Below are 25153 nucleotides of genomic sequence, written 5' to 3' on the forward strand. Positions count from 1 at the left end.
GTTTGTTAAGACGTTGACAAAATTGCACTTCTTCTATTACACACGCCTAATGGGACCCACGCGTAGCAACGACTTCTTGCGGGAGCTAATCGCGGAGGCCAGGGCCATAATGCATTACTTCACTTTACCGCTCCCAGACGGCGACACTACCCCGCCGACTACGAGCGCTGTGAGGAAAGTGTGAGAAATAAAAGGCGCGTTTGTAAAGCGTCCAGACTGTGTGACCATGGCAGAAAGGTCATGAGTTTGTACCTCAATGGTTGTCGAGGGTAGAACCCTTGACAGCACTCAATGAATTTTAAACTTGTGTCTGTTCAATAGTACTGACACAACTTGTCGTTACTTTCATGTGCTTGTTGTTTATGTACATTTCTAATAACAGGCAATAAGAAAAAATACTGTGACGGAGTGGATAGCTTGCGCGGCATCTGGTGTCACGGTCCGCGTGGTCGTGGGCACGACTCCCGTTGATGTAACTTTCTTTCTTTGTCATCTGATCGTTTGCATTTTTTCGACGTTATTTCCGTGACGGAAATACGACACTGAAGTCTTGTTGGACCCCGGCGTAAAACACTTTCTTGTTCAAGTAAAGAGAAATAAAGAAGGCCGTTTAGCTTCGCACTTCCTTCAGGCTTGGCGTCACTAGTGCAAATCTGCCTTAATTTTTTTCAGTATAAATCGGAAAAACTTCCAAACAGGCACTTCTCTTAAACAAGAAAATTAAGAAAACGTACATATTTTGAGAGCGCAAAAGGGTTTTATTATTTTTTCCCAAGATATTATTACGATATATACGCACATCTGCGCTGGTTAATATTCGTTGGTTGTCCATACATAATCAGAGCACACCCGCATTTTGGGTCGGTCATATTGCAGTCAGTGTCCTTGGAGCAAAGCTATGAAAAGACAAAATTGCGATAGGCAATGAAGTTGGTAATGTGACGGCGGACGGCACTCTAAAATAAAAAGAAACGTGCCCAGCTCTATGACACTCATTCAAGCACTTTGCACTGAGAAATGTCTTAGAACGATTTAGTAGTAATTCCCTTAATTGATTGCTGCCATCGATACAAACAAGTACCATAAATTCAAACAATCAGTTCAATTTCAGTCTTGTAAACTATTAGCACATCGTCAGTGCCTTGAGGCGGTCACTTTAAATGCATGCATTTGTCAATTCACACATGTACAAATGAGTGGATTGCTACAATAAAATTCACGCCGTCACGGGCACTACAGTGCGCTTTCTCTTGTCCTCTCCATCGTACTATCTATCGTCAAAGTACTTTCCATTGCCAAAGTTACGGCTGTACCTGTAAGCTAAATTCAGCATTCAGCATTTCTGCATTCCGTCAGTTATTCACTGGGGAAGAGCGCAGAATTTTAACGCGACAGCGTTAAAGAGCTCGCTTCGCAGAAATTGTGGTGTCGACGTCGGCGCCAGCGAAAAATCATATCTTGTCCGTGGGCGAAAAATTGAGAAAGATGCTAATAAAATAGTTAATAAGAAATCTTAGGTTCGAGTCAGAATCGAACCTCGGCCGACTGCATGGCAAGCAGTTTTTCTGCCACAGAGCTACGCTATTGCTCGACACTGCTTCTGGAAAAAAAAAAAAAACTCTATATGAATGTCATGTCGTGCAAGGAGTCTCCTTGACGCATGTGATATTCCGTGGCATAAGCGTAGAATCGCGCCAGGCATCAAAACATGTGAATAATGCAACAACTGGGCGTTTTAAAAGCCTACCCATCAGAAAGCATTCAGACATATTTAATCATCAGCTGCAAAATGATCAACCAAGTGAGCAGCTGCGTAGGTTCGCGTGTTGCCTTACAGACGCGTAGTGGGCCCTTCGCTGATTCGCAAAAGGAAGAATTATGGCGTAGTGGGCACTAAACAACTGTACTTGCAATGTTTGCAACTGTGCTTGCAACTGTGCTAGGATAGTTTTAAACAGCCAATGTTACGCTCACAGTGGTTCGTTTCTGTACGCCTCTGTTGAGGCAACCTCCGCGAACCGAACTCAGGCTACACTCTAAGAAAAAAAAGTCAAAAGAGGGTCACGTCCGCGTGACTCTCTTCGGGTGTCCATTTGACCCCTTTTGGAAGGTACAGGCAGAGAAAGAGAGTTCGCAATTCGACTGGAGTCACGGGACTCTCCTGAAGCGCGTTTCGATTGGCGGCGCCGCCGTATACGCCATACATATCGCGCGCTTGCCCTTTGGCACCGTTGTGGCGCGTTGGCTCGATGACGGAGGCGAGGCAACGCTTTAGGCAACGGGCCACAACGGCGCCGGGGTGGCGTACCGCTTCTGTTTTCCTCTCTGTCTCCTCGTCTATTGGAATGTGTTGCGTGTTGGTTGCGCGGGTTGTGTGTCTGTTCATGCGCGTCTTCGGTGGTGTTGGTGTTGACGCCGGCTCCGCGCACGAAGTGACGCGGTACGTAACGCTTGGAGGACGGAATATTCCTGGAGCTGCGGACAGGAACAACGGGCGCCAGTTAACGGTGAGTGTACTGCTTTCGTAGGTACTAATTATACAGCTTTAGCTCGGCGTCTGCAGCAGCTATGCGGAAGTTATCTGCCAGCCATTTCCAACAGCAGCCTGTGTCCGCAGGGCTGTTGCGGGTGCCTAACTAAAGCTGTCAGTTAACGAGTTGCCACCGCTATGCGCGTTGCTGTGCAAGCTCCCTTATAGTGAGCGATTCAAACAATTATCAAGGGTCATTTTTTGCTGATCGCACGTTGTGTCTGCGCTACTGAATGTGCAAGATGTCGTTTTGAGATGCACTTTAGTCTACTTCATAACATTTCCATCGACCTTGAGTGTGTAGCGTGCTTCGGCGCGTGGGAACGTGAAAAAAAAAAAAAAAAATGCCTGTGTACAGAACGCTCAGACGCACTATATATAATGGTTTTTGTTGGCTTAAAGACGGTAGTTTGAGGTGCAGATATAGTACGGTGCTTCCAGAACGTACGCGATAGTCATTCAAGTTGGACACGCTTCACCGGTAAAGTGAAAAAGCTCTAGACTTTCGACGGCGCGCGTTGGCGCGGCCGCGGCCGTGCACTCTTCCCTCGTTTCTGTTTGCTGTTTTCGTGATTTGCATACACTGCGATGACGTTGGGCGTTATTACAGAATCGAGTGAGTGTGCGTGATTGTGGGAGGTATGTGCGGTAATTCTAGCATATGACATGTCTGATCTCGACGTCAAAAAACTTCGTTCCTGACCATGCCTGTTTGCATTTGTTGTTTTTTTGTTAGCCTTTATTATGTCCGTGTGAACCACTTAGTGTGTAGGTTTTGCAAACCTTTACTGCAATTTCATTTTCTCATCATGATATCACGTTCTTATTTTCAGATACCGTTTTTCATGGTGCTCACGCTGAACAGGAGCGACAACCTAGCAAGCCACAAGTCTGATGTGTCCAGCCGTCACCACTTCTTGTTTTATTCTTAATCATAAGAATAAATATGGAAACATGATGCCAATTTCTGCTGTTTATTTAGCACCATATGACACTGTGCACATCACAGTCACACATTTTAGTTGGCTATAGACGGTTTCGCTGTTTGTAAACAAACTGGCGAGCACCGAACGGCCTGCCCAAGAAGACTTCCGGTGCGCCACTTCCGGTAATACTTTTTCAATGGTCCCGGCCGTACTTCCTGGTGTGTTTGAATTTGTTGCTCTATTATTTCTGGCGCATTCCTTCAGATGTGTTTAGAGCGATGTCTAGCGTCTGCATGAAGGGGCTCGACGACGTCGCACGGGAGAGGTACAAGCAGAAACTGCAGCCGCGAGGAGAATTGCCTGATCCGCTGGATAAAAAATTCGTGCAATTCGGCTTTTCGACAGGAGCCAAAAACCTGCCTTTTATCACAGCCGCGGACACATTTATGTATATTCGTCTAGGCACACAACCTCACGATAAAACGCTTATTACTCCGCCTGTGTCACACCGGGCACTCTTGATAGAGATCGGCGCCGATCGGAATCACACGCAATCCGACGTTTTCGGTGTGACTGAGATAATATAGATGAATGTACTGATGAGATGATGTCAGGTGCGGCTGAGTCACGCGAACTACTATTGTTTACTCACGAGTACAGTATTCATGAATCCAACTTTCAAGTTAACCCGCCTACATCTACTGCCCACACTCACACCGGAAGATGATTTAGCTAGAGTGGGGCGATGTCCATTGGCGGCAACAAGACAGGTGGTGAGTCATTTGCTCTCACTGATGCGAACCCATTCGCAGGCGTCGCTCTCATAAAATGCAAACTCAACGGCAACAAAACAAGGGCACCGCGACGTACACTGTGCCGGATTTCATGTTGAGCGCGGCTGCTTTGGTGCTCCGCGTGTTGCTTCGAACAGTACACATCACTGATGAGGTTCCAACTACAGGAAACACCTTTACGGTGAATTTTCTGCGTTAGCCAGCTTTCACCTCTTGCTATCCACTTCAGGCGTCAGCGTACTTATCTGCCACGGGTGGAAGATGACGGCGTCCGACGTGTTCTTTTTCATTGGGGACCTTCGACTAACGTATCAGCATCGCCTCTGTGCCATTAGAGTATGCTTTGAACTTTACTTGCCTTTGATAAAGTGGGCAGAACAAATCTACGCGCTTTTTATGGGAATCCAGTTTTCTCGCCTGATCGCTGCAATCCAGGCGCTCTTTCTGCTTTCACCTCTCGGGAAACAGAACGTTTTGACTTGCGATAGCAAATTAGCTCCGTATCGCAGACTGCATCCTGGCACTACAGGACAGTGCCCGAGTCGCGAGCGCTTCATCGGGATAATTCTATCAGCAGAAAACATCGAAACACAAGCAGCCGCGGCCAGCAACGCAGGCTAAAACCACGCTAAAACAAGGTAAACAGGAAGTTTTCTAGGGCCAGTTTCCGGTTAACGCACAATGTTGCCAGAGAACGGCAAGCGCTGGCGAAACCGTCTATACTCATCATACAAGCATGTAAATGAGGAATACCTTAACTTCTTAATTGAAAATCACTGACCATCGTTTCGCGCTTTCTATATAACTTTGCTAGAAAATATGTGTTGTTTTGACGAGTTTTATTAAAATAATGCTAAAATTGAACTATTCTTTTTTTGCAGTCGCTGGGCAGAACGGCAAGTATTGGACTTGTTTAAAATGAATACTCCACCATTTTCAACAGTAGTCGCGCAAAAGTAGAGCAAGAGTCAAAGGAGTAGCTTAAAATACTTGTGGAGTCGCTTGACGCTTCGGTGTGGCTCACTTGACCCGCGTAGGAGTGTTACCGGCAAGAGTCGTCTGACTCCCTATAAGTGGTAACGTGATCCTTCGGATGAGAGTCTTTCCACTCTTCCTAGAGGGTCAGGGGACTCTCCTAGAGCGAGCCGACCCTGACCCACCAAGGGAGTCACCGTGACTATTTAAAGAGAGTCCTATACGTGGCAAGTCAGATCTCTCCGAAAAGAGTCACGCATACTCTTTTTTTTCTTAGAGTGTATGTCACAAATTAGCGCAAAATAAAGCGCGCGCGAGGCCGCTTTCAAGCAGCTGCGAGACAGAACGGCGCGAGTCGCGCGCCCAACAAGCGCGAAAGACGAAAAAAACAAGCATCAAATGACGCCGGCGCGCCGCATTCTCCTCGCCCACTCGAGCCAGACGCAGTCAACACGATCGAACACCCGGCAAAGCCTGGATGGTTCTAGAAGGAAGGGGGGGACGCATCCCCGAGCGGTGCCGCCGCGATTGGAACCTACGAGAAAGCTCTCGCCCTTTCTGTAGCCTTAGCTGTATTGCACGCCGAAGAACCCTCCCGACGCTTCTGGAAACCGGGGAAGAAAGGATAAAAGCGTGCAAACGACGAGAGTCGGGTAGTCAGTCGAGAGGTCGAGAAGTCAGCAGGGTTGCCGTTGGTGGCTACTTTGCGCCAAATTGGCTACTTTACGACCCAGTCTGGCGACAAAAATTTCAGGTTGGCGCCATGGCTACTTTCTGGCTACTTTGAACCTCTATTTTAGCGCATTCAGTAGCCATTTTTCTCATTATCTGCAGATAAAATACCAAGCAAGCCTGACGACTACCCTTTGTTTCCAAGCTTTTCTGACGTGTCAGCCAGTGTATAAGCGCGTGTCCTAGCCCCGCCATGAGTCTGGTGCTCATCGAGGCACCCGAACGCAACGAGCGGTGCGCCTAATAAAAATTAAGAAATTGGAAATATAACTTACAAATAAATTAAAGATGAAATTTAAGTACGCCTTTTGGCTAAGATCAAACTGACGAAGTTGCGCGCATGTTGGCAAACGCGTGCCTAGCACGCTGTTCACGCTGCCCGCCATCGATGCTGACGCTACGAGCCAGTTTTGTAGTGCTGATGCACGGCGTGTGTTTTCGGGTGAACTTGACAGACACAGAGATCCGCTACAAAATGAAGGTGGACCGGTCATCTTCAAGCGGATATTGCTACTTGAAGCTGGTCGTGCTTGAAGTCGCAGACTTCAAGCACAACCTTCTTCTGCCATTTGTATTCCTACCAGTGTTGTGCGGAACGGCGTTCCAAGGAACGACGTTCCAGGAACTAGTTCCTTTTTGGAGGAACGGAGGAACGCCACCGTTCCATTTAGGATCGTTGGAACTGTAACGGTAACTCGTTACGTTTACGTAGGAACGCCACAGGGAACGGCGTTCCTTCTGTAAACGTTCGTCGGCATTGAACAGGCGCCCGCACACAGCACATCGTGCAGAACCAAGCGGATGGGCGACCGCGTGAGGCGCAGGAGTATACCACTCGCCTGTCACTTGATTATGCTGCCAGGGGCGCAGGGAAGCCCGCGATGCCGAGACCGACCATGTGCGGGAGGAACAGGAGATTCTTTTTTCTTTTTGTGAGAGCCAGTGTGACAGCAATCAAGGGCCGTTCTGGAGTGTAGACACACCTTGCAGAACATTTACTTGACATTCGAGACTCATCGAAACCCATTGCAAAGCCGCCGCCTGGAAACGGCGGGCTATGTTTTTACCTCGGCGACTTTTTGTTCGGCCAACTCGAAAGTAGTTGTGTGTGTGTGTGTGTGTGTGTGTGTGTGTGTGTGTGTGTGTGTGTGTGTGTGTGTGTGTGTGTGTGTGTGTGTGTGTGTGTGTGTGTGTGTGTGCGTGCGTGTGTGTGTGTGCGCGCGCGTGCGCGTGCGCGTATTCGGGCGGTTCTGCTACGCGTCCCCCTGGCCTTGTCAGCATAGAGAAAAGTGGGGGAGCCAGCTTGCCGTAGTCGAGGCGCCTGCGCGTGGTTCCGCGGAGTCCTCGAATAGCGCTAGAGGACATCGTCCCAATCTGGTGAATGACGACGAATCATCGTCGCTAATCTGGTTTTTGACGCGCATGGGGCAGAGGAACCAATCACAACGCTAGAGGCCGCAGAAAGTGAGTGAAGCAGTGAAGCACCAACGTGCTAACCACCGAAATCCCGCGCGGTGGCCTCCCACTGCGCATGAATCGTCTTGGGCCCCAACGTAACGGTGGCGAAGTTACACTTTGGTTCTATCTCTTGGGAGTGAACGCCTCACCGCGTGCAGCATACGCTTTCGACGTTTTATTAGCTTTATGTCCACGCACTTGCCCACTGCGAAGCTTCGACCCAATTCCTGGGAATATTTTTCTCGTCACGTAGTATTTAGCGGCTGGCTCGATCGTCTCTCTAGTATCTCGTGCATGCCCCGCCGGCAGCTATAGGCAAATGTCTTTTTACACGCGGTTGCATGGATGGCGGGGAAGAGGACCGAAACGCAGTGGACGCTGGTGCCGCAGTGGCGCCTGTCCGGTGCCTTCGATAGTTGCGCATGGGCAGGAATACCTTAAACATGCGAGTTATCTCCGCGGCTATTGGTCTAATAATTTGATTATAGCTCAGTTCGACAGCCGCCTCACCGATAACGTCTGTCATGCAACAAACGATACGCATACTAAATCCAGAGCTACATTCTTGTTGCACCCACTGAGCCTGCCCTCGGCCCTACGACCTCGGTTGACTTTGTTCCTATGTGTGTACAACACGGCAGTACCTTCAAGCGCTTGATGAAATGGCTGTTCAATAGTGGCAACGAAGTGCTGACGAGAAAACAGGTTCGTCGGTCAGATACCAACATCGAGATGCTACTATTGCTGAGTGCGAACGAGAGACTTCACTAAGTTGCGAATACGTATCCTGGACATTATTTTCTACTCACACTGCAATATTGAATGAGCACTTGTTAAGCGCCTGTGTATTGTTCTTTTCGATTCTGTTTCCCGTGCAAGAAACCTTTTTATATTGATGCATGTGTGGAAATTTCTGGTTGAATGTCTGAAGAGCAGTATTCTGACTGCACATTTGAAGACTAACGTGGAAAGTGCCCCATGTGTTGCACTTGTGATAGACGAGCGCAAAATTTGTAGTTAGACATGTCTGTAGTGTGGCCGGTGGTCTATAAAAAATTCGTCTAGGAGCGTCTCCTTAGATTCCTTTTATCTACATATAACCTGCTTCCGGTGATGTCAAATTCGTAAAATATGCGTAACTTGATGTGAGCATTAAAATGCTTACTTTTCTATGCCTCAGGATTATCCGGCAATGACCGGCACTATATTTTGAATAAAAATTCAGCTGTAACGTTAATGTAACGACACGTTCCAATTTTCAGAATGTAACTGGAACGAGTTCCTTTCTCATAAGAGGAACTTGTAACGGGAACTCGTTCCAATATTGCGAAGGAACGAGGAACGAGATTTCGTTCCTGTTTTAGAGGAACGTGTACAACACTGATTCCTACTGACCGGTTGGCTGGAATGTTTCAATCTTACTGTCTCTCTGGCAATTACTCTATCTATTCTATATAAAATGTATACAGGTGCACGTAACTTATAATACGTTCATTTATTTGCAACTTGCTTACAGCTTGAAGACCAAGCATGAAGGAGAAGATAACTGTGCTCGTATGCTATTTTATTGCTGACACAAAATGGTATTATATATTGTTCAATGATAAAACCTCTTTTCATAATACCGCTTTTCTGCCATTTGGCTACAAGTTTGGCGATAAGATTAAAAGACCTGGCTACTTTGGCTACTTTTAGCTTGAATTCTGGCTCCTTTTCAAATCTACCCAACGGCAACCCTGGAAGTCAGTGACAGTAGTCAGCGAAGGAGTGAGCAGGGTTGCCAATGGTGGCTACTTTTCGCCAAACTAGCGAATTTGAGAGGCCCATGGCGACCTAAAATTATGAATGGCGACATGGCGAATTTTTGGCGATTTTCGGCTTAGGTCTTCACTGAGTTATGCATCCTGTGCCCAATGTCTTCCCAACGAATGAGCGGCAACATTATCTCTATTTTTCTTGGTTTTAGACCCCTGAGTAGAATGTGTGCATTAAGCGTCATTCGGCATCTTCGTCCCGTAACTCGTGTGTATCTCCTCAATTCATCTAGATGCACGAGGTACTGGAACGTCCCCTAGTGACATTCCAGCAAAATTTAGGTCAGCGTTAGAGCTGTGCACGGGCCGTATTTCCGAGCCCGAGCCCGGCCCGGGCCCGCTGACTTTGTCGAATGCCCGCCCGAGCCCGACGGCAAAGGGCTGCGAGCCCGCCCGGCCCGGCCCGACGTACGAGAACACAATCCCGGGCCCGGCCCGGCCCGGCCCGGCCCGGCCCGGCCCGGCTTTTTGAAGGTTCGCTGTGTAAACAAAACATCGTTTTCCGGTAATTTGGCATTTTATTGAGCATGTAAAATATGATCAAACGACACACGACGAACAGTCTCTATTGCACAGAGTACAAATTGTGGTGCAAAAACAGCAAGCATGCAGTCCACCGATTCCGGCTTCAACGATGTGCGGCGCTTTTGCATTATGCAGCCCGCCGAACTGAAGTTACGCGCGCTGCTTGCACTCGTCGCCGGAATTGCTAATATCTTTTTTTGCCAGCCTGGCAAGCTTGGCATATCTCTGCTGCTTGTTTTTTCCAGAAGACTAAAAACTTCAGATGGACAGGAGGGCGATTCCATAGAGATAATGGGAGAGCTCATCTTTTGTAACTACTACATTCTCACCACTGTCGCTCCACTCGCCGAACAACTGCAATGGAAAGGAAAAGCGGAAAAGGCGCTGTATGCGTGCTGGAAAATTATTCCCGCTCATTCTCTATGTTTCGGGTTTGAGTCGGGATTTGCGCCGGGCCCGAGCCCGGCCCGATAAAACTCCAAGCAGCCCGAGCCCGGCCCGGGCCCGAGGTGAAAATACGTCGGCCCGCCCGAGCCCGGCCCGCGGGCCGGGTCGGTCTCGGGCTTTCGGGCTACCCGGAGCCCGTGCACACCTCTACAGCGGACTGCCTTGCAAACCGCGAGGAGGCAGTGTACGACTATAACTTTATGGCTACGGTGCTTTAAGCTTCTCTAAAGTTCCGCTTCTGAAAGAGCTAGACGACGGGTTGGCCGCGTGCTCCGACCATTTGTTCCGCCAAAGCTCCAACTGTTCTGAATAGCTTGGCGACTTATTCACCGTTGCAGTATATACCCCCAATTCAGCTCGTAAAGGCTGTTTTGGAATAGCGAAGAGAGGCGGATACGCGGCTATTTGTGCAATAAACAAATATTTATTGAGGCATTTTCCACTGCTCTCGGTGAGCGTGTGCAATGAAAACAATTGGTATATAACATTTTACATCGTCTATCTGTTCATTAATAACGCATTGGATTGACACGTGTAGATATTATAAGTGACTATATGAAAAGGTCGGTGGCGTCCGGTATCATATTAGTTCCCACTGAAAAGGTGTAAGACTCACTAATGATCGGTTCCTGTAAGAATTCTCTCGAGTTACCTTCAATAAACCTTTGAATCATTTTATTTCATATCAGGGTACGTAAAGCTGTCTACAAACAACGCTTTCACGGTTTTCGCTTAAGGTTTAGCACACTTTTACCCTTGAAACGAGCGGACAGAAATGGGATATCATGAGTGTTTCATTCATTCACCCTTGCGCCACCACGTACATCTTGCGGCTAGTCGGGGAAGCAGCACCATGGACTGCCATGGTGAAGCGGGCGATACGAGTGGTATTGAGAAACGTCAGTATAATTTAAGTGTCTTGGATGGTACTGTATTCTACGGTGCTATACGTGAGTGGAAATTTTTATTACTAGTTATGCCGCACATATCTAGAATGGCGACTTTTTTTGCGAAATCTGTAAAAAAATGGCGACTTTTGGCGACTTTTTGCTCTTTGTTTGGCGACATTTACTCTAAAGTCAGTGGCAACCCTGGGAGTGAGCGACTCAGTCGGCCCGGATATGGTGAAGTTACGCTAAGTGTGGCTCCGTTAGCCAAAGAAGACGTGTTTATGATGGTGTGCGGTGAGTCGATCGTCGATTTGGAAGAATCCGATGACGACGCCGTGTGAGCCGTGACAAGTCACGACGACGGTTGAGCTACGACGATCAACGCTGGAGCTGGCGTGAGTGTTTCCTTGAAGAGAAGCATTCGATTACCGTCCAAGTACTGTGGACTGGATACTCCATTGTCTATTCAGGACTTTAACTGTCGCTGAATAGTTGTAATGCATGCGATTGCATTTGTAGCGTTTGATCTGTTTGTTTAGCTCCCGTTGTGTAAACGCCATCTGAGTTATATTGTGAAGCTGTAACTGGTACCAGCCGAGTGTGCACGTGTTTGTGTTATTTGTATTGCCTTAACTGAGAATATATTTTGTTTTCGGTTGTGTTATCGACTCTCGGCTCTGACTCGGTCTTTGGACCACAACCGGCGTTCGCTGGCGCACCAAAGGACCAACTCTAAATTGTCCGCGCTTTCGCGGTGCTTTTTCGGAGGGCCTTGACGCCAGCCCTTAGAATCCGCCCGGCGATTGCCGTCCCATTTAACGGGATTAGTGACAGTGTAGCAATTGGGAAGGTGATGCGCAGGAACCCGATTACGCTATCACGTTCTGCTTTTGAAAGAAGCTCAAGCGTTCTCCAAATTTTACATGCCTTAAGAAGACTCCTTCCGCTACGTGACATTCATATAGTGTTTTTTTTTTTGCGAAGCGTTTCAAGCGAAAGAAAATCACCGCACAAGCGCTCCGTACAGATGGTTAACCAGTGAAGCTGAAATGTGTGGCCCCGGTGTTAAGCAGTGGGCTAATGCCAGTGATGTATTGAAGCCTTTCTCAATTATTAGTATGGTTTGAACGGTGAAATGCGCCAGTCTTTGAGGATGTTGAGGATGACGTCAAAGAACTTGTTGACGTATATCGTACACGCCACAGGATCATTGTTCCAAAGTCTGACCCTTTCGAGGTACGCCATCTCCTGCATGGACTGGCGTTGCGTGTCGTCGCCATGTACCCTGAAGCGGTCGAGCAGCTCAATTAAGCGGTGCCAATTAACCTCGGAGGCAGACAAAGTTAGCTCTCCTAGTTTGCTTGCCGAGTTCCTCTTTCATTGCAAACAACTCCTTCTTGCATTCCTGTCAGTTAAGGACCGTGTTTATGACTCCACGCATGAACGCCATGTCTCAGTCAAGCGCATCTCTCACGAAATCACCGTTCTCTAGTTGTTTACGAGTGATGGTGCTCGCAACACCGTTCGTACGGAATGTGACGGTCTCTTCGACGATGTTATACCGGATCACGTTCACGGCCATGAATAATTGAGGAAACTTTTTGGCGCAGATTCAACGAGGATGCATAACAAAGAAACAGGGCGGGTAGAGTTTATACGCAGAGTTTATAGGTACAGCAAAAGACAAGACGGAAAGAGAAGTAACACAGGCATATTGCATAAGCCAAAGGGGCGACGCATGCGTCAGCACAGCTTCACTGTCACTTCAAGACAAAGAGATTAGTTCTCTCAGCAGCACCCTGCGCTTCTTTGGCTCTTAAGAAGAAACTGTGATGCGCGCGCACGTGAGTACGTGTATTGACTGCGCTATAAAATCTTCGTTCCTCTTTAGAATAAAGTCAGTTGCAAGTTGGCGACCATCCTGTTTCTTTGTGTTATGTGTCCTCGTTGAATTTGCGCAGATCTGTTTCCTCAGTTATGAACCAGTACCACCTAGCTAAATCAAGGATTCTACCACGCATAAGTTCCGAGCCGGTTCAACGCTTCGACGGTCCGAGCACCGTATCTCAGTGATAGCTTTGGAGAACGGCGTGGCGTGTGGACTTGTGATTTTCTGCGAATGGCCGAAGTATACCAACGGAAACGACAACTCCTCCGCATATTCGTCCTAGAGTAGGGGCACGGGAGCCTGCGCTTCTCCGGAAGCGATGTCTAGGTAATGCGTGCCGCCGACGAGACCAGTTGTGTCCACGGCTGCGTCGTCGAACACTGCCACGTGGCTCACTGCGTGCATGGCAGACGCGCACTGAACGGTGTCGTCGTGATCCGTAACTTCGGCAGTGGCTTCGATCTCGTCTTCGTTAATAGACTCGTCTTCAGGGACGGTGTTTAACGTAGCGGGGCCTATTCTTATTTTTCCAGTAGGCGCAGCACATTGGGCCAGTATTGTTTATTTCTTGGCAAACGATGGCCCAGTGAAGGCCCATTCAAGCCATTAAAAATAAAACCACACCATCGTAGCCAGCCAAAATACATTTGTACCGCCATCGTACAAGGACTGCAACAAAGGCCCATCACTCCCAGCCAACATAAAATATTGCCACATCCATCCTGTAAGGACGGCAACAATGGAATACTGTTACCAGCCAACGTATCATAATGGCAGCGTCTTTGTATAAAGACGGCAGAAACAGTCCATCGTTGTCAGTCAACAAACAAAACTGAAACTTCCATTCTATAAGAAAGGGAAGAATGTCGCCCACAGGGTCTTGATTTTACAGCGAAAGGTGTTATGAGATCACAAGGGGCGTTTTTGGCGCAGTAGTTGTCCACCGCCGGCGCCGGTGTCCGTAACCACTATCGCTCGAAATAAGAAAAACAAAAACGAAGAAAAAATTTCCAGGATGAAACGACGTTCGAACCTGCTCCGTCTGCGTGGGCGCCCAGTATTCTACCTCAGAGCCATGCTGGTGCTTGCAACTCTTTTACAAAAAGACCCTATACAGGCTTCATGTCGGGAAGGAACTGTTGTGTTGTGTTTCGGTTTCGGTTTTGAGAATGCCTTGTAAGATGCCAGGGGGCGCCGCTCTGGTGTCGTTATTCTACCGGCGCACTTGTAAATAAAATGAGTGTGTGAGCAGTACTCGTTGTGAGCGGACGTACTTCTTTTCTTCGGCGCTTCGCGCCAACCCGCGTGTTCGGGGCTGGACGGCGTCCCCGCCGGCCGCGTTCGTCGAGCCGGTCGTCTTCGTCTGCTTCCCTCGTCGGGACCACCAGCCGCCGACACAGCAGGAACCACATTAATATTTGTGATGTAGCGTGGTATAGGAGTAAAATAACAACCAAGCGTAACACAACGCGAATGCTGTAACTAGGCGTCACACGTTGCGAATTGCGCAACGAGTGGGTTGTTGAATGCTTCCAACCCATTTCAAAGTGCTCTGCCATAATTCTTCGTCGTCATCAGCCACAGCATCAACAAAGTGCACATAATGACTTACAGGTGTTCAGCGGATACCACGGTCTCCGCAGAATGATGAAAAATTGCATAGTGGCTGCTTCCCTACTTCACAAAAATTATGATGATTTCTAGCGCAGTGTGTTCCTCGCAAGTGCACTTTTATTGGTTGCCAAGGAAGCCAATAAGGCTCCCATGATCAATTTCATCAGGGTTTCAATAAAGTTAATTCCCTCTCTCTCTTCTTTTTCACGTTAACGTATGTTATAAAGTGTGGTAGGAGAGTTAAATAACGACCGGGCGTCACACAATGCGAATTACGTAACCAGTGGGTCCTTTAAAACTTCCAACCTATTACAAAAGGCTCAGCCATAATTCTTTATCGTCATCAGCCGTCGCATCAAAAAAGTGCAGATGATGCCTTACAGGTGGTATCTGGCTTCATCGCAGAATGACGAATAATGTCGTGGTGGGTGCTTCCCAACTTCACAAAATTATGACTTGTGGCGTAGTGGGCACGTTGCTAGTGTACTTGTATTAGTAGCCTCAAGAGAGTCTATAACGGGCTCTAGAAATGCCGCTCTTCCAGCTTTCGCTGTGACTGTGCTGCGCTTTCCGAGCAGGCCTGGCGTTTTTTTAAGTTGGCATTTAGTATGGCACAAAACGTATGATAAATTGTTGGACAAAATTTGTTTTACAGGCGTTGAGCGATGTAAAATAAAATAGGTACCAAGTTCTCAACTGAGTTTTGCGAGCTGCTGGAAAACTACTATGAGAAAGGAAACCCAAACCAAATTAAAACCTAACTTTGCAATGCTTGTCAACAGGTAACGTTAATTGTGCGATACAGCCAGCGTGTACATCTCAACTGTATAAAAACTAAAAAAAAACGAAACCCTGTCTTTAGATTGACTCAAGCTGTATATAGCGTTGATGAGTTTTTGGAGTACAATAGAATTCTAGTCAGCTTCGCAATGGGCCTCTGCGCTGGTCGTTGGGTATGCGTAAACGTTTTTTCGAGGGATGTTTACCTTGCACCTATACTAGTTCAGCGTGTTTCGCGTGGTTGCTGGAGAAAGTTCATGAATAATAACATTGCCGGGAAGCTCTTACTGTGTTTGGCGCAAAATTTACGCGTTTGGGCTCACCGATAGCGATCAGCGCGCCATGAGAACTCAGTGCTACAACATTTACTCTGCAATCACTTTATATTCAGCATTTTCCTGACGCTAAGAAAACTACCTATACCAACCACAGTGGTCCAGTGGTTACGTTGCTCGACTGCTGAGCGGAAAGTCGGGTGATCGAATGGCGGCTGCGACGTACGCATTTTCGCTGGAGTGGAATGCGCTTGAGGCCCTTGTACTTATATTCAGGTGCATGTTAAACAACCACAGGTGGTCGAATTTACCGGAGCCCTCCACTACGGTGTCCTTCGTAATCATATCATGGTTTTGGGACGTTAAGCCCCAACTGTTTTTACATTATAAAAAACAACTATCTGAAAGCATGAGTGTCAGCAGGATTTTGTCTTACAAAGTATGTTTCATCATTGTGAGGTTGGGGCGGGCCCTATCTTGAAGCAGTCTTGTACGTTATGTTCTTGCCACTTCGTTCGTGTTGAAGCTACCGCCAGCACGACGGCAGTTCGCGCGCTTCTGCTGCTGCTCTGCTGGAAAGTTTTGCCTGCGGCGTAGCAGTGCGTCCCTCAAGGGCTGCTTCGCGGGGCGGCAACTGGGAATGTGTAGTATGTAGGCTTCACTACCTGAAGGGGCTGCTCACGGGCGCCGCTTGTCAGAGAGAGAGAGAATAAAGGTTTATTACCGATTCCTATTAGCAATTAAAGTGGGTGGGACCGTTCGTCCAGTACTCCACTGGCTATTGCAGCTCGCCGGGCCTGGTCCAGGGTGGGTTGCCAGTTGGCTTCAAATGGCCTGATCCGAGAGTCGCGCCTACCACGACCAGTGTGGTAATGCGTGTGTTTTTAGAGCAACACTACCGTTGTACTCGCGAGGTTTCATGATCATTGATTCGCCATATTGTTCTAGAGATGCCTCAGCGTACCTGCCCATTTAGCAAGCTCATGTTTACTACAATTCATATTGTTCCTGAAGCTGCTAGTGTCGCTTCATTTAATACACTAATGTGTTGCTATTTCCGCTACGGCTTCGCTCTTCCGTTGAAACTTTATATCTGCTTACCACAACAGAGGTGAGTGGTGCTCTTCCACGTAAGAGCTTCGCCACCACGACTTTGTCTATGGAAAGAAAGTCTTCCAGGTGCTCGCTAAATTTAGCTAGCTTTCACTAGATCATGAGAATTTAACAATATTGTGGTTATCTTGCTGATCATGACATCAAATGGGAGTGACAGTGATTTATTGACTTGCAATTGTGATTCCCACTGCTGTAACTTGGGACGGCTCAACGTAGAGCCATGGTTTTGCAGGTGAAACATTACTTCGACATTTTGACAGAGAGGGCCTAGCAATTTTCTGTGCTTTAGCAGCTAAATAATTTCGCGCGCGTATACAGTGATGACCACGCGGATAGGGCGCCGAGTGTACTGTGTATTTGAGAGCAGTAACCGAAGAATTAGCGATTTCTGTAGTGGTGTTTCCCACATTTCCACGTCTTCACTATGCCACTGTAGGGGTTTCTAAAATATTTACAAGCTTTCCGGCGCTCCAAAAATAAGTATCGGCATCCTAGTGCAGGTTCATGGCTTCGTGAGATTGAGGATTGGCCAGCGCTATCTCGTCATTGCTGAAGCCCCCAATTTCGGACTTTTCACCTCCAGAAAAATTTAGCACGAAGAAGACGGGGAGGGAGACTCTAATAATGCTTCATTATGCCGCTAGTTGCTCTTATATAACTAAGTGAACTACATGGCACGCATCTGAAAACGTACACACGTGAGCAAAAGTATACGAACCGGGGAAGCGCGAGCCAAAAGCGCTTTCTACGCCGTCTAGTCCTGAGCCGTCTGCTGTCGAGAGCATTGATTTGACGTAATAGCCGTCGAGGTCATTAATTTGATGGAATTTGTCAAAGAAATGCTCTAGACAGCAGACGGCTCGCCACTAGACGACGCCGACAGCAAAGTTATACGGAAGACAATGGTCCGTATACTTTTGCTCATGGGTGTATGTAGAATATTAGGGAGACATATTTATGCCATTTCCCAATATCTTACCTTCGACGTATCGCACGAGGAGGTGACGCTGCTGAAAAAGAAAATAGCGGTCAAGTTTTGGCAGAGAAAGAAACGTTGCACGCAGTAAAGTGTGCAAAAGGTGGCGGAAAGCAAAGAAAATACGTTGTATGGACAGTTTACACAATTTTGTTATATTCAATAACGAGCGCACCATCGAGAGCCACTCTGTCATCTGCCGCGCAACTTGGAATTTGCAATGTTTGCAATGTAAACACCAGAAGCGTCGAGCATCAAAACGTGCGTTGTCGTCGTGTATGATCGCGAACGAGTGAGCTCTAGACGACATGCGTTGCGCAGCTGCCACATTCCCTCTAACATGGGTGACTGTAAATTTCGTTGCGTGAATCTAAAGCAGCTATACCTCAACGCTATGGATGTCATATGCTATGCGTTTGTTTCTCGGCGTTTGTGCCATAAAACGTAGGCATCAGGGGTCACTGTTGCGCAATACTGTTCCCATTACTTCTCTTTCAAATTATCCATTAGCGCTAGCCTATGTGATTCGTTGGAACATTTCCGGCCATGCTGACTGCGCTTGTCTGTCACGCAATGCAACGATAAGCGCTAAAACAGCCAATCTAATAATAATATGGGCTAAATGTTTACGAACAAGGAGGTGGAATGAAACAGAATACAGAGTTTTATATGCTGCACTTCTTGTCGCCATTAGCCTTTTGTCAAATTTTTGGTAAATGGTAATAAATATTTGGGTCTCACCAACATCGCCCGCCTCTTACGATTCGTCAAAAAACTGTGAGAAGTCACACTGTCAAATGGGGTATTGGCACTGAAAATGGCATTATGATTCCGAATAAAATTAAAGCTTCCTCAAAAAAGACAGAGCGCTTTACATTCTGAAAGAATGCAAGGTTGCTGCAGCGGATCATCCCGGCGCAGGCTATGCGCGTAGTTGAAGTTGCCTCCTCCTTATAACCCACGCCGATCACTGCAGGCCAACACAAGGTAAAAAGAGTGAAGCGGAGCATTTTCTGACGCGGGCATAACCTTGTTCTATCGGTGTTATGCTTCCTCTCAGCGAAATCAGTGCGACTATTGCTTTGTTCAATATTGTGCACTACTCGGCTCAGTCACTGGGGTAGATAAGAAATCGTGTCAGAGAGGGCTATATAGTATTTATTCATTTTCAACACTAATAAAATGGTAATCATGGTGGGCATCTGGTTGGGCTGTCCATAAGAAAGTTGCGGCGTTTTCATAATCATGAAAGCTTATAGGAATACACGCACTTCTACTTACCCGACCATGAACATAACTGTGACCATGAAAAATACAAAGAGAATAGCCTTAAATTTCAGCATTTTGATATTTGATGAGGCGAGTACCCTGCAGCTGCGCTATGTCGCGCTAGCGCAATTTATATAGAGATATCCTGTGCGCCTTGTAATGCACTGCTAGAGTTTAAGCAAGGTCGAACACGAGTACTAAAATAATAGCTGTTACGCACGAAAGATTTCACAATGATGGAACAGCGCCATTTAAATCAGAAGAACTTCAGAATACAGAGGTGTCAAGTTCAGATAATTATTTGATTTTCGATCATTTTATTTTAATGTTATTACTGCACCTAGAACAATCGTCGGTAGGACCTCAGTGGATACAAAGCTGGATTTCATTGCACCATGAGAAAGGCACATGCCTTTTGTTAACGTACATTGGGCAATATAATAGGGCTGTAAAACTTTAAAGCTTCACCCATACGTAGGTATCTGTAATTGTTCCCAGGTCAGGTAACCTTTACGAAATTCGTAACTACAATAGTGTGGATACCTTTTATGTGAGGCACAGGAACCATCTATGCAACGTGAGCCAATAGTAAAATGCGAAAACTATATAATATGACAGAAGGACCGAAATAGATAGGAGCAACCCTGTCTCTGGCCTCCCACTCCACATGGAACAAAGGGGGAACGAAGAAAATGGAGTGAGGGAGTGAAAATGACGACGTTAGCGTGCAGAACGCTATTTGCACGTGCCATGTTTGATATATACATCTCACCTACGTATAACTGCACAGGTGTAGGCCAAGCAGCTTTTCAGTTGAAGCAGAAGAATATACTAATTTTAAAATTATAACAGACACTCTTGTTGACTGAAATTCACATTGACTGCGGTTGTGTTTTCTGTTCGTTTAGGGGAAAGGTGTATATCCTCAGAAGCAAAAAAATTGTAGTGGAGAGAATCTGTAGTGTCTGTCATATTGCTGAGCCGTGCTCTCCTTTGGGTTGCAGAAAGTAGCGCTGTATTTCATCTTCAAGTGCAGAACCGTTGAGTGTCTGACGTTCTGTGTGCTAATTACAGCAGTCGTGGTGGACGTGCGAGATCCCCCAATGCAAGGTTCATTTTCATTTTATTTGGGCATTTTCACAAAATGCCCACGAAGAGGGCATTTGTGAAAATGTTACTTATTCAAGTGAACCTCCTCACCCAACAGTTGTTTATTAAAGGAATGGCATGGGGAGAAAAAAGAAGCCGTTATAGTTCCCTTCCACGTTCAGATATATGAACGAATCAGAAGTGGGGCAGAAGACGTCAAAAATTATGACTTGCACCACCCACTATTTCATAGTGAAGTCGCAGTTAGTGCTCGTTCGTCGACTATATACACAATATACATCACATTGATCTGGGTATTAAGAGCATTAATTTTTCTCACGTCACGTACACATGTTCAACTCGCGGTAGTGTCCGGTACCTCGTTCCAGCCACAGAGAGCCTTAGGGAAAAAACTACTTTTGAAACAGCCACTAAGGACTGAAGGATGAGGAACGTTCGCATTATCCATAAGTGAAACGTAGCTATTTGGTTGAATGAGGAAGTAATCGTTGCTGTCATTCCTAAGCTATCCATGAATGATTTGCATTCGGGGCCTCTTTTAAAGGCGAAGCATTTCTTACCGAACCCTAGGTACATTGACAGTTTCTATCTATCTATCTATCTATCTATCTATCTATCTATCTATCTATCTATCTATCTATCTATCTATCTATCTATCTATCTATCTATCTATCTATCTATCTATCTATCTATCTATCTATCTATCTATCTATCTATCTATCTATCTATCTATCTATCTATCTATCTATCTATCTATCTATCTATCTATCTATCTATCTATCTATCTATCTATCTATCTATCTATCTATCTATCTATCTATCTATCTATCTATCTATCTATCTATCTATCTATCTATCTATCTATCTATCTATCTATCTAGCCGCCTGCGTCTGCCTGCTCTCATGATCGCCTCCTTAACTTGGTGTAGACCAAATTTGGCATGGGAGGGCAAGACGATTTGACGAATATGACTGGCTGGTCATGACATGAATAACGTGAAAATGCTGTCGTGCACGTCGTCAAATCCTTTCCTTCAGACACGTGTGGCACATAACCGTTTACCACGGGCCGGGGTATACGGGTATGCGCCACAGGTGATCGACAGTTTATAGCTACCCAGGAACGGCGAGAACAGACATTGGTAATTTAAATGCGACAGCGTTAAAAAAAACCGGCATCGGCAGCGTTGACCCGACGAATGCAAATATTAAAAATTAGGACCTCAGCTGGAATCGAACTGAAGCATTTTGCGTGGCAGTCAGGTGTTCCACCACAGAGCCACACCAGGTCTAGAAACGGATTTGGAAAGATACCCTTTGCAGGCGTAATGTCGGTGCAACATCAATTGTGGTTGCGGTGCTGGCTGTCAGCAAGTTAAACTAAAGCGTCGCTTGGCCACGGATGATTACGGTAACGAATGTTAGGTATGATATTCACATCATCTCACCGTAAAGTGCACTTCGTTTCGATAAAGTTGAGGTATGTGCTCTAGGTGAATGCTGACGTTACGTCGCACCATAAGTTACCCTTTAAACGCCAGTGTTGTCGACGTGCCCGGTAAGCCCACGATTGACACACAGCTGCTACACTTACAAAAACAAGTCTACCCACGTCGTAACACTTGGCTCAAAGCCAATAAATGCAGCGTAGAACTACTCGCCGACTGCTTCGCATGATACCGATTCCCACAAGGCGTGTGACCTGTCAAACTTTTTGCAAGGCGTTCTACATTCAAATGGTGGTATGTTTGCAACTTTGCTTTTAACATCAGTGGCCAGTGAGAGCGTCGCCATTTCTTGAATGCTGTCAAATGTTTAGGGCTCCGTTATCGTGGAAGCCTGTTGTATGATGTTTGCGTATATACTTATGCTCTGGTTAAAAATATTGGCTTGGCTAGGCTTTTACCCTCTTGTCTCTCTCTTTCCCACCACTTGCTATCCTATACTTCGAGAGCAAGCGAAATATCTTGGCGAGAGCTATGCTTGCTCTCGCCAAGATATTTTTCGCCGTGAATTTGTCTCTTTTGCTATCTTTATGTCTCTTCCTTTCTTGCTCTTTCTGTTTCCCTCTTTCTTTCTCTCTCTCTGTACTCGTTCACTCACCAGTCAGAGTTATTGCATCCCATGCCGTAGAAGTGGGCGCATGTGTTTAGGAGCGAAGCTGAAGACGACAATGAAGAAGAGGTCGCGTGCCGATTCATGATGATAATAGTTTTCTCTCCAAGACACACGGCCAACCTCAAGCATAACAGCTCTGCTGTATAAACTCCCAGCGCGTATGTGCTACAGAAATTGATTGAGCTCCGCTACTCACCACATGTCAACTAAAAACGAAAAAGCCGTCCACGGACAAAAAGCCACAGAGATGTGTGCCACAGAAATTGTGCCACTGAAATACGTGCCACAAAAATTGCCAAAATCCTACTACACCGGAGAAATGTACGAAGATGTTCTTTGAGCGAAACAGAAGATGAAGAAGAAGATCACGGCAATGTAAAACGGAGCACTGTCGGTTCATGATGAGGATAATTTTCTATCTACTACACACGGCCAACCTCGAGCATAACAGCTCGGCTGTAATACGCAATAATTTCTCATTTCTGAGTCACTATGTAGAGTTGTGCTTTACGCTACTTTGATGCATTCTGAGATCGAGTGCATACGTTGCCAGTGTCAGTGTTATCACTTGCATCCGATGTATTAATTATGTCTGAAAGCTTAATGGCAAAACCCTCTTGGTAAGGTGCCGGTAAATTACTGGATGTGCGAAAAACGGCCTTTTATATTACGTCATTGATAATGGGTATCGTTTCCTTCAGTTTACAAAAACGCTATTTTTGTCACCTGATTTTATTTTTTTTAACTTAGGCGTAGAAGGGTTTAACCAGTAGTTATTTCGCTTCTTTATAAAAGACACAGTCATCTTCAAATAGCCAAATGGTGCAGTACTTTTTACTCATATACCCTAAAGGCCCTACGGCATTACATAGGGAAGGGGGTAGCATGCATGCATAAAATCAAAGTGAACAATAAAGTACAAATAAAGGTTTAAAAAAAACGTCATATTTATCATAAAAAACACAGAAAGGCAATTATAACGACAAACTGCACTGACAACGAAAGTGTAAAGAAAGGTCCCACGCGTTGTGGGAATCGATTGCATGAGAAGCAGTCAGCGAGTACTTCTATGCTCTAATTTATGGCTTTGAGCCAAGCGTTAAGGTATGGATCGACGTGTTTTTGTAAGTGTAGCAGCTGTGTGCACATCGTGGGCATACCAGGCGCGTCGACAACACTAGCGTTTAAAGGGTAACTTATTGTGCGACGTAACGTCAGCCCTCACGTTGGAGTACATACGTCAGTATTACCGAAACTAAGTGTACTTTATGATGGAATCATGTCAATATCAAACGTAGCTTTTTCTAATGCATTCCTCCGTGGTTGAGCAATGTTCAATATAGCTTGCTGAATCATAGGAATATAAATGTAACATTTATTAGACTGCTACAACAGCGGAGCCAACACTGCAACACCAGACGTTAACTTGATATGACGCCTGCATCGTAGGAAAGCATATGTAGTGTTTATTGCTTTCTTATAAAACATGGCTGATCCCTCTGTCATAGAAATCGGTTTAAGACGAAAGTAAAACGTGTCTTCAGAGACGTAGTTGAACGTTTTTGCATTGTTTCGCCCCGAGGGCGAAGGAATGAATGCTATGGCAACAAGTTTAATGTCACGCGAAGAACGGCAAGCAGCTCGAAACTTGCAACGCGCTGCTCGCGCAGAAAGGACGCACGGAACGAACATACACAGGATGAGCGCGAACTAACAACTGTCACAGCTCGACAGTTAAAGCGCACTGGTCATATACAAAGAAGGATGCCCGAAACGAACGCACAAGTATACACAGGATGAGCGCGGGCTGTCACAGTTGTAACTTATTTGTTTTTGAGTAGCGCGCTCCTTTCGCAAAAGCGGCCGCTGCAGTGAGCAAAGTGACCTTCGTGTTCTCTGTAACTTCAACTCAAACTTGCGGTGAGAGCGCAAGGCGTACAAGATAAGCGCACGCGCACGAGCGACGATGCCCTGCAGAGGCGCACACTCATCTCAACGCGTGGGGCGACGACCTTTAAAGCGCGCCTCCTAAAACCCCTGGATTTTGGAAAGTAGTGGCGCTGTTTTATCCACGCCGCTACACCCTCGCCGCGCCGTCAACCTCCTCTTTTTTTCACCCTCTCTTTTGCGGAGCCGGACATCCGCAACGCTGAGTGGCTGCGACGCGCGATACCTCCCAGTCAGCTGACCCTGACGTCACAAAAAGAGCGCGCAAACAAACTTCGCGCGCTCTAGGTTGCTCACGCACGCCATGAACCCTCCAGGCATGTGTGTGAGCATGCGGATTTGTATGTGTGCATGAGTGCTCTTGCATGTATACGTGCGTGCGCGCACGTGTTTGCGTGTGTGTGTGAGTGCATGTGTGCGCTGCGTCTGCGTACGTTTGTGTATGTGTGCGCCATCGTGTGCGTGCGTTTGTATGTGTCTTCGCGCCTGTGTGTGCGTGCGCGCACGTATGTGTGTGGTCATGTATGCGCCTGCGTGCGTTTGTGCATGTCTGTATTGGTGCCTGTGTATGTATGTGTGCGCACGTATGTGTCTGCGTGTGCGCGTGCGTATATTCGCGCGTGTGTGTATGTGCGCGCGTGTCTATCGCCACTGTACCGTGTGTGTATGTATGTACGTGTGTGCGTGCGTGTGCGTATCGCGTGTATCGCGTGCATATGCGCGTGCGTTTCTGTAGCGCGTGTGTATGAATTGCGTGCGTTCGTGTCTGTATCGCGTGTGTATGTGTTTGTGTGTATGCATGTGCGTGTCTGTGTCACGTGTGTACGTGTGTGGGTATGTATGTGCGTGCATGTCTGTATGGCGTGTGCATATGTTCGTGCGTGTCTGTATCGCGTATATGCGCGTGTGTATATGTGCGTTCGTGTCTGTATCGTGTGTGTGTATGTGCGTATCTGCATAGCGCGTGTA

The 25153-nt window shown here is 46.7% G+C and overlaps 1 long non-coding RNA gene across 1 annotated transcript; it reads right to left on the reverse strand.

The window, feature by feature from the left end:
• Positions 1 to 737: 737 nt before the first annotated feature.
• Positions 738 to 19154, reverse strand: LOC119388801 (uncharacterized). Its single transcript, XR_005182837.2, has 3 exons — positions 19022 to 19154; positions 17744 to 17774; positions 738 to 896 (listed from the first exon to the last, which is right to left on the reverse strand). It is a non-coding gene; the product is annotated as an uncharacterized LOC119388801 (long non-coding RNA).
• Between the last annotated feature and the right edge of the window lie 5999 nt (positions 19155 to 25153).

Source organism: Rhipicephalus sanguineus, chromosome 4 (genome assembly GCF_013339695.2).
Source record: "Rhipicephalus sanguineus isolate Rsan-2018 chromosome 4, BIME_Rsan_1.4, whole genome shotgun sequence".
Lineage (NCBI taxonomy): Eukaryota > Metazoa > Arthropoda > Arachnida > Ixodida > Ixodidae > Rhipicephalus > Rhipicephalus sanguineus.